Source organism: Agelaius tricolor, unplaced genomic scaffold (assembly GCF_023055355.1).
Source record: "Agelaius tricolor isolate 1412-34295 unplaced genomic scaffold, bAgeTri1.0.p SCAF_7, whole genome shotgun sequence".
NCBI lineage: Eukaryota > Metazoa > Chordata > Aves > Passeriformes > Icteridae > Agelaius > Agelaius tricolor.
In genome coordinates this window covers 26,072,129-26,082,630 of record NW_027269267.1, presented here as the reverse complement: position 1 = coordinate 26,082,630, position 10,502 = coordinate 26,072,129, and the positions used below count along the sequence as shown (strand labels likewise).

The 10,502-nt window shown below is 42.8% G+C and overlaps 1 long non-coding RNA gene across 3 annotated transcripts; it reads left to right on the top strand.

The window, feature by feature from the left end:
* Positions 1–3,057: 3,057 nt before the first annotated feature.
* LOC139591702 (uncharacterized) lies at positions 3,058–10,112 on the top strand. Of its 3 annotated transcripts, none has more exons than XR_011679728.1 (4): positions 3,058–3,310; positions 4,548–4,698; positions 6,130–6,269; positions 6,864–10,112. It is a non-coding gene; the product is annotated as an uncharacterized lncRNA (long non-coding RNA). The 3 variants fall into 3 exon arrangements; XR_011679727.1 differs by lacking the exon at positions 3,058–3,310 and adding an exon at positions 3,671–4,008; XR_011679726.1 differs by lacking the exon at positions 3,058–3,310 and having other exon boundaries at positions 3,673–4,698.
* Positions 10,113–10,502: the final 390 nt, after the last annotated feature.

Here is a 10,502-nt window from a genome sequence, read left to right as displayed (position 1 = left end):
GAAATGTTCCTGGCTGTGGTGAAGTCAGAGGATGTTCAAGCTCCATTATTCAACAGACAGTAGTCAAGAGTCACAAAACCTGAAATGGTGTCTAAAATCCCAAAATGAACAAAACCAGAACTAATTTTTTATAATTCTTTTTAAACAACAGCACTTGGAAATATATTTTGATGTTGTTTTATTAGTTGTTGGCTATCTGATGGTAATATTATACAGGTGACTGTTTTCAAGCTATTCTTCAGACCCTAAGGCTATATATTTTCTTGTCTCCTTAGCATGAAGAGAATACAAAAGCCCAGACTTTAAGAAGAAATACACTATATTTTATGAAATCATGATTTATGACAACACCGCCAATCCATAAGTTTAATGCTGTTCTTACTCCTCCTATTTGGGTGAGGCAAGGAACAAATTACAGGACAGCTCTTTGAAGTCTTTAAGGGAAGAAACTGCTTTCCATCTGCCCCTCCTCCTCACAGTGTGGTCCTGAGCCTTATGCCTTGCCTCTACATCCCCAGAGACCCCTGACCAGCTCACACTACATGCAATAAGCAGCAAGGTGAGAGGGAGGGTCAGAGTGAAGTGCTCCTCAAGGCAGCTTCCCCTGACTACCCTGGAGTCAGCCCTGCCTGCCTGTGCACTATCCTCTGCTCACCTCCCTCATCATGGGAGGCTAAAACATTTCTTCTAACAAAAGTAAACACACACAATTTCAAATGTAGGACATGGCAGTGCTTTATAAAATCCTTTACAGACACCTACTGTCCAGTGAGTTTTCCTGAGGTTTGAGGCTCTGGTCCCACCCCTTTGTGGAAAGATGTTTTCCTCTGCTCCCAGAGTGTGCTTGCTGCCTGGCTAGGAGCTTGCTTGCTGGAGCATTGCCACAGAGCATCCAGTCATTTGCTTTCAGTGGCATGCCAAAGAGAAAGAACATGACCCTGTAGCCTAAGGACTGAGTGCAGATACTTGGGATTTTCTTATGTTTCAAAGAAAGATCTGAGAGCTAAAATCAGCTTTGTTCCCAGCTTTCCTTCTGAGCACATGTAACTATATAGAGATTGGGTAACCCTTCAGTGAGGTATGAGTTTGATTTCTCTTAGACAGAGAAAAGATTGTACCTAAATCTGCAATTTCCTAAGGAAATAGAAAAGCACTGTGGATACTGGACAGATACTGATGCTACATATTACAGGGATCCTGGTCTGGCACATCAGGTCTGGCACTTGCTCAGCTTGCTAAGACCTTTGCTGGTTGCAATCTAAACTCTTCCTCCCTGGGCCTGGAGGGTGTTATCTGGAAGGGGATGTGACTGGTAGCCTGAGAGTGTCCCATTTGGTCCTGGCTGTGCCTGTTGCCAAGTGACACTTTGCAATGTGCATCCTGCAGCCAGTTGGGTACAACTCCAATGTGCTCTGCTCTTTGTCCTCAAAATGTGGCATTATGGATTGCAGCCTTGTAGCTGCCAGGCAGGGATGAGCCTGCTCTGGGAAATAGGTCCAGCAGATCTGCAGAAAGTGTCACTGGATGCTACACAGCTGACACGAACTGATGTGGAAATGCTGTCAGCTCATCTAGTCAGAAACCTGTTTGAGACTGTGCCATGTGCACACTCCACTGGCTGCTCCCAGCCGTGCCCGCTGCAGCTCGGGGCTGGAGACAGGACTGCTGCTCCTGGACCTCAGAGCTGCTCCTTTCCCTTGGCAAGGATGTCCTGCACAGCCCTGTGCTGTGGGCTGGGGCTACACATGGTGATGTCAAGCTGGGGTGAGCTTTCCAGTCAGATGCAGGTTTTGTGAGTACACATTGCTCAAGAGATGAAGAGGCTCGAAGTGTCTGCCCTGTCCCTTCCCTGGGCCTTCCATTCATTTCTTTGTGCTAGTTTTACAGGGAATATCCCTGCACCTTTAACAGGTTTTTTGTCTAGCAAGCCATAGAAAAGGCAAAATGAGGTCCTATAAGAAAAGAGATCTGGCTGTAAGACATACTTTGCTTCCCTCATCCTCTTCTCCAAGACTGGATCAAGAATTTCCTTGTGAATCCCAGGAGAATCTGCAAAGTAAGTTAAAGGAGCGGTTGTTTTCCAGACCACTCACCTTGGAAGAGAAAAACAAGTAGTCTGCATCTTTTAGAGCAAAATGGAAGAATCCTGCAAACATTAATGTTTCCCTGGGGCTACACAGCCTCCAAGCAGGAATAACAATTGTGAATTTAGACAACTTAAAATGCCTTTATGCTGTTTCAGGGGCCTAAATCCCACCTGACTCTGTTGGGGTATGATTAGGACCCACTTGAGGAGAACTTCAAGGCACAGAGATAGTGAATTCTTACCAGAATTTATAATATCACAAGAATGAAATTGAAATTTCTCTCCCAGTGAAATGGTTTTTAGTGATCCTCTTATGTTGTTGGGAAGATCCTCTGGAAGTTTTCTGGCACCATCCTTTTGGGATGAGTCCTGCACATGCTATATCCCTCAGAGAAGTGATATGAGATGGGATAGCTCTGGTGCAGGTGCAGTAGGAGAGCTTTAGAAGTGTTAGAAAAATACATTCGGAAGTGTGAACTTTCTTCACTAGGAGAGTAAATCAGTCAGGATAACAAATCCTGGTACAATTAATTAATTAGTGCATTTTAATTGGGAAGGACTATGAAAAGTCTAGCTACTCATCCTAGAAGACAGGCTGAAGCCAACACTAAATTTACATTTTGGTAAGGACAAAATATATCCCAGAGGATGTGAACAGGAACAAAAGTCTCTTTCACATTTGCAGAAAAGTGTAGCTCTGTTGCTGTCCCACTGCTCTCAGGTATTCCCCAAAAGAGGAATTCTCAACAGGAAGCTCCAGTTGTTTGTGTTTGTCTCCAATATTGCCCTACCACAGTTTTTCATGGAGGAGGCTGGAAATGCATCATACTTTTGCAGAGGTTCTAATGAGCAGTTTTGACATAGTTCCCAAGGCAAAATGTAGCCACTGAATAAGCTGTGTTTATAGTAGAGATGGTTTTGTTCTAGGAATTCAGGCTTAAAACTCCAAAGAAATTTGGAGTTTTAAGCCTGCATTACCGAAACATTTCACTTTGTGGGGTGTTTTTGTCATGGAGAGTGGCATCTCAAACCGCACAGCCCAACTCCCAGGAAATTCACCCACGTCCCAGCCTTAAAATCCACGCTTGCCTTAGGTCCGCAGCTCATGAAAAAGTTGTCCTGGGAAAGATGTCTCCCTCCCCTCCTCCTCCCGCAGCCTGCAACAGGACCCATTGTCTGCCGGCGGCAAGGCATAAAGGAGTTAACGAAGGAGCCGGCAAGGAGGTATGACGGGGTGATGTCAGAATATTTCCAGGGAAAGAATGTGCTGGGGGCGCTGGCCGGGCCGGGGCTGGGGCTGGCGGCCCCCGGCCCCACCCCGACATTCTTCTTGTCCGGTTCCCACAGGCGGAGAGTGGCACGGGGGGTCAGAGTGGACGAGCACAAAGAGGGACCCCCTGCTGCCGGGGCCATCGTGCTGGGCTGTCACTGCTACTAATTCATGACTTCACCTTTAATCTCACTGATCCATTATAGGTTAAAAAGAGACCCATTTTACAGCTGACAAGATTGAAGGGAGAGCAACCCAGGAACGGGGGGGGGGCGGGGGGGTGGGCATGGGGTCGGAAAAAAAAAGAGGGGGGGAGAGAAATAACCCCCGCTAAAGTTTGTACAATTGGGACCATCTGCTAAAAATAGATTTTGTGGGGTTTGTTTGTCCTTTCCCTTCACTATGACAATATCTATTTTAAGAGGAAAGCTGGTAACTGCAGCTAAATCCAAATTTTAGCACACAGGGTCAGAGCAAAAAGGAATGGGGACGAGAGGGAAGACCCGGGGAAAAAAGATTAGGATTTTAGGGCTGGGGCTGCGCAGGGGAAAGGATGGGAAGCATTCAGATAGCTTAGTGCTGCTTTACAGCATGCTTGGTGAGGTCATCATGAGGAAATGACTAAGAAATTTATGAAATGCTGAAGTCAAAGGTAAGCTGATCAAATCAATATTGATTCAGCAGAGTAGTAACTATATGTGTGTGGCACTTGCAGCATGTTTATAATGACACAAGTGATGAATTTTCATAAATAATTAGACCTACTGTGCTGTGAGCTGTAGATGAAGTCTCCAGAAGCAATTCCACTACTTTCATTAGTAACATAATCATGTTCAATTTGTCCTTTAATGAAGGTTTTTAATGCTGCTACTTCAAGCAGCTAAAGCACATATTTTCAGTGAACTTCAAGAAAGTAAGCAAATTGGAAATAAAAAAGTGGAGTCTCTGAAAAAAAAAAAAAAAGCAGCAGAGGAATGGTGATTTGCCCATACCTGTGAAAAGAATTAATTTTTAGCATATAGCAAAAAATTCAACATTCTTGCATTTCTTGGTTTTTGTTCTATCATTTGTTCTATGTCAGTGAGGATGCTGTAGGTAGCTGTGTGTAATGCTGGTTTGGGGGGTTAGGGCATTGCTCCTTTTTGCTTCCTCTAACTGATGCTCTTTGACAAAACCTTTTAATTCCCAAAGCATTTTTACCAAGTCCACCAAACTAGTCAATTACTCCTACTGTCCTGATTGTATCAGAGAGCATTGAAGCTCAAGAAGGAAATTGTTTGCTGAATTCTCCCTGCCTTTTGCCCTTGAACTGTTGGAGCTGCATCTCGTAGGATTTTGCAGTGTAAGTACGTAGTTTAATACTGCCAGAAGTGCAGAGCTTCTGCATCTGCTCTAACACCATGTTCCTTCCTTTTCCCACTCCCAGCAGAGGAACTCTGGGAATTATTGGCATCATGGTTGCCCCACTGCCATGAGGTGAGGGTGGAGAGTGGGGAAGTTTATCATGAGGATGCAAAAGAAATTTGCAAAGATTTTTGGGTTTCTGATATTGGAGTCTGTGAATGAGATCAGCCGCTGGTGTCTGTTGTGGGAAGTTATAGGAGGGAATGGGGACCTTTAGCATAAGCCACTGTCAGCTGAAGTCAGTGATGAAAGTCCTGTTGAAAAGAGCCTCTGGATCAAACCAAAACCTGTTTTCCTGAGAGTGACATTGCCTGCAAATGGAGGCAGATTGAGGTCCGTAACTGGCCAGTGCTTTGGACACATTCTGCTTACTTTAGTCACACAAAATGACGTATTGATGCAAGTTTCCAGGATCCAAACAGGCAGCCCTTTCATAGGCAAAAGCCCTAATGAAGTCACTGGCAGGCAGCCTCACTGGCCTGAGGCCTGCAGGCTATTTCCCTAGTCAATACACTGGACCTAATCTTATACCCCTTGAGCATCAAACTCCCTGTGTATTTTCTGCAAGTGCTTTTTCTCTTTCTGCAAAAGTGCAAGATTTGTGTGCTGTAGAGTGTGGTGTCAGTGAGCAGCTGCTTCTCCTTCAGCATGAGTTGTTCAGCACACAGACTTCATTGGCTACTGGTTGGACAAAACCACGCTGCAAAGCTGAGGCAAGGAACAGGGGGCTGCCAAATACAAACCTCCTGTTTTAGTTTGGAAACAAAACAAAATTATCAAAGCAAAAGAAAATTTTAAATGGCTTCAGCAAGTATTAAGAAAATATATATTTTTGCCTGATAATCTGACTACTTCTAATTTCGTGGAACATGTTAACTCCTCTGGTTAAGTTGAATGCAATCAGTGGAGCTGATTAACAATGAGTTAAGAGTTACCTTGCAAAATGGATTTCATTAACTCTTTGTATGCTTAGTACTTCTGGTTTCTGATCAGTCAGCTGGAATTATTTTTCCCATTCCTAAGAGTGTAAGAAATATAGATTGGAATGGCAGCTACATATATTACCTTGGTTACATAGTGTCATAAAGCACTAAGTTAAAATTATAAAAATCATAAGGATGTTTCTATAAGGGTGCTTTGTTTTAGTCAAGGAACTTGTATTTGTTCTTTCTTTCTGGAATTTTTGATTTAAGTGCTTCCTACAAAGAAATGTTACAATGCAATGCCCAGATATACATATAAAAAGCATCTTTTGGAACTGAAAAATTACTATCTTCTTCACACTTCTGCCAGAAAATTATAGAATGAATAAAATCCTTCTCAGATTTTTTTTTCTAAGTTTTGCACATGTTTAACAATGCACCTGTAGGCAGATGCCCAGAGGAGCCAAGAAAGCAGCTTTTGTGTTTATTGGATGGATTAGGACTGAACTGCTGAACTGGATGGCAGCAGCTTGGCCTGGAAGTAAAGGAGGACGGAATGAAGGTGATCCAGATGACCAGATTAATTGTGAGTCCTCCCTGTTACCACATCACTGACACTTGGTAGGATAAGTGCTTGCAGTCCATGCAAAACAACCCTGAAAAGCTCTGCCTCTAGCTGTGCTAGATCTGATCTAAGCCCACAGGCAGGATCTCAGCTCAAATATATCTGAAAATATGGGCCTTAAATATTTAGCTTTCTCTGGGAACTAACTTCTGACAACTTGCATCCATGTTGTCATCATGCTTGGCATGCTATAAATACATCCATGATCTTTGTTGCCAATCAACTAATACCAGGTCCTTATCACAACAAGCTCATACACCTCACAGTGTGCTCAAGGAGTTATCTTTCTATCTCCTTTTTAAAGATAAAACTAATCCATTGTAAGCCCCATAACAAGGAGCCACTCACAGGGTGAAAGTATAAGTGCAGTTTTTAAATGGTATTGTATTTGTCTCATGGTGCTTGCCATTAAAGACACAGGTATGAAAAGATGCTCTCTGTTTTTATGCAGCACTGCTGTGGAGATAGAATACAGTTTTCCTTGTGCTTGCCAAAGGAGTTGTGCATGGTTTAATTAAAATGTATTATTATCCTAAGGCTTTTTCTTTTTTATAGTAAAGTGAAGCACCCTACCAAAGACACAGGACATTCATACACCCAAATCTGTGTCAGCATCCTGCTGGCAGTAAGAGCTTTTGCACAAACATCTGATTGCAGAGTTAGAATTCAACAAAGCAAGAAGGAACGGGCTGAAGAGCAACTACCTAAATACATACAGCAACAGAGAGAGCGGGAAGCGGAACTGAGAGAACAATAAATGAAGAAACAATGAAAAGGTCAAGCACTTACTCAGGATTCATAAGTTGATTCATAAGTACAAATGTTGCAGTTCAAGCAGTGCAGGTGAAAAATGAAATTTTGTCTCTTCACAAATTTTTTTTTGTCTCCATATTTCTTTTTTCCAGCTCACAAACACCACTGAAGGAAATCTTGCTTATAGTGGAAAACCCCGAATATGAGGCGCAAATAGCACATGGGGCCATCGAGACAGGACAAAACCCCATTTTTGTGACTGTCTTCATGAGAATGCACTGAATTCAAAGAGAGATACATTTTGTGCAAATGAAGTTGAACATCTGATGCACAAACATGATCTCCATCCTTCCTTTTCACATAGTGCTGGTTCAGTCAGAAATGGTGGATGGCAGAACCCTCACTTACTGTGCAAGACATGTGTGGTGATGATGATTCTCCAAGCTCCAGAGTTTTGAGAGCATCTGGAGCAGAGTGTTCCCTGACTGTGGGGGCTCACAGGTGGCTCGTGTGTCCACACACACACTGAGGCTGGGTGGGAGCAGGGGGCAGGCATGCCCACATGTAGGTGAAGAGTTGTTGAGGAAAATGGAAGAAGGAAATTGTCATATCAGGAGTTGTGAAGCCTAATACTACTTGAGCTACTTTTACAGCATCAGACCAAGCTCTCTTGGAAAGGATAAAAGAAAGCCAGCATAGTGCATTGAAACTCCTGTATGTGGTATCTTCAAGGATTCCCTTCAGCAGTGGTGTACCACATCACTGCTCCTTCCTGAGGGGAATTTATGTCCTTTCCTCAAATATTCTTCAGTGCTGTTGACATTTCTGATCTTCTCCATCCCCTTCCTGCAGTGCATATGTTCCTCTGCTCTCTGGTGTTTTTCCTTTGGTACATGTTTCCTTGGCATGTGGTCCTTTCCTCCTCTGGACCTCCTGCCTCATCACCTTCTCCCACTGGCAATTCTGGCCCCACTGGCTTTTTGTATAGTGCTTGTACAGTTCTTTCTTCATGCTCTAGAAAAAGCAAAGCAGGGGTGCAGTGTCAGACAACCCCTGATGAAAAAAGAAGGGATGGATTTTACAACTCCATGAATCTGCAAGTCCCTCACACTTGGAATCCTCTTAGCTCCTGCTGGGACTGGTTGCAGGAGGTGACTGAGCTATAGGAACTGGTTTACGCAGAGCTGACAAGACAGCAAATGGTGTACCACAGCTTTGAGAAAAAAGTGTGATTACACAGTACCCTAATTTCTATTTAAATATAATCCCGAATTGCTCCTGCATTTCTCTGACAACATGGAGAGATTAAAAAAAATAATAATTTGATTTATTTAAAAAAAGAAAACAAAATCCTAGTGAAAGAAAACAAACTTTCAAATTATTCCCCTTACTAACTGCATTGCAAGTAATGCGGTTACATCAGGGCTTCCTTTGGGTCAATATTTTCTTTTGCCTGAGGGCCAAATAGGTACTTAAGCATCACCTAATAACCAAAGACCAAATACAAGCACCAAGCTGACATGTCATCCATGTCCCACCCCCTCCAGATTGTTTCTGTCTGTCTCATGCTCTTCAAATGGCAATGCAAAGCCCATATGCTGTGGTGTCAGGGAAAAATTCCCAACACAGCATCTGGCTGCGTGGCAGATCCCCAGGCAGTTGGTGTATCAGCTTTGGAGCTGCCTCTGCTTTTGTCATGTACCAGGGATTGGAGATGGGACTGCCTTGTCACCCCACAAACCCCTTTGGATTCCAAGGAATCACTAGGTTTGTGCTTGTCAATAAGCTTCTGCTTAAACCTCTCATGAGATCTCTATACAGGCCTCCTTTTATGGCACAATAATGAGAATTTCTTAACGCCAATGTGAGTGTGTTCAGCAGAAATATGTGGGTTTAGTTTAAAGTGGACCTCGGCCTGGTACATACAGGTCACTGTGTACTTGGATTTCTTTCTCAGAAAACTCTTGAATGCTCTTTGAAAAGGTTTTTTGTTTTTTTTTCCCTTTGCTCACCAGTGTAGAAGCCACTTCTTGATGAATAGGATCCATAATGCCTGGAGATATTTGAGATCAAGCATATGGTCCATTGAATATGCATGGAAGCAGAGTGGGAGGGAATTGGTGTGCAGCACTGGGGAAAGTGTGTCTGAAAGTTAAGCAGCACAGAGTTTGGGGCAGCCTTTCTGCATATTTGGGGAACCATCACTTTCTGTTTCCTCTGATATACTGGTTACTAGCTAGCAATTCGTGGTCAAAAACATAGCTGGGGGGGGTTGAGCACTCAAAGATTTGGTTGTGGCTTGTGTTAGACAGAAAAATACCATTTCACTTGTGGTTTCCTGCAAAATGCTTACTTTTACAACCAAACCATTAAACAATAAAAACTCAAGTTATTCAGAAGTCCATAAAGATAAGAAACTTATTTAACTGACAAATGACCAATTCTTTGCTAGGAGAGAGTCTCAAATGCCTCTTCTTCACATTTAAATGAAAAGAGTGCTTGGAGATTACACATTCTGGTAAGTTTTCCTTACCAGTGGAGAGAGAGAAAAGGAGACAGGACTGAATAGGAGCGATTGGGCATGAAGTAGTAACTATGAGGTCCTGGAGGCAAGAGAACAAGAGAGGGAAGGAAAAAAAAAGACAAGAGAACCCAGAAGAAAGGCAAGGGGGAGGAGGGGTGGAGGAAAAGATATGTAGCAGTTATTTAAGCGATGCCAGGGAAAACTGGGATGTTTGTGTGTTTGAGAAGAAAGACAATTTTAAAGTACAGAATTGGAGCCAGGAACTATGAAGATTTACTGGAAATAACCCTGGTTAAAATGTTGCATCTCTGAGATTTGAATGAATTTTGGGAGGGGAAGGGGGGTTGGATTTTTTTGCATCATTGCCACAGCATTATTTTACGTGTCAAAATGTGAATTAATCTCTAAATCACCAATATGTTAAGATTAATTTACTTCATGGGCCAGAATAATGTATCACACTGCATTTATTTCTTATGGTTGCTGCAAGTCCTACAGAAATGAAGAATTAAAATACTTTTTAAAGTAACCTTCTCCCTCATATACAGGATGTGACAGTGGGGCAATCACAGTGACATGCACCATTGTCAATATTCCTACCAAAGGAAACATTCATTTTCTAATCTTACTAGTAAGAGTGGATATGGGAGAGAAGAAAGATGCTTCATTACTGCGTGTAATAGCCCTGAATAAATTGCACAAAATTGACCTCTTGCACATCTGAATTCAGTCCTGCAGATGTACCATTTTGTGCAGGGCAGTGTGTCTGTGTGTGTGTGTCTGTGAAAAATGCCTGTGTGGGGTCATGTTTTAAAACAACCTCTATGTCAGAACCAACACCATTCTGAAACACAACTCTAAACCTTTCTGCTGTCTGTCTGGTGCAGGACTGACCCTTCAGCATTCATCCATCTCTT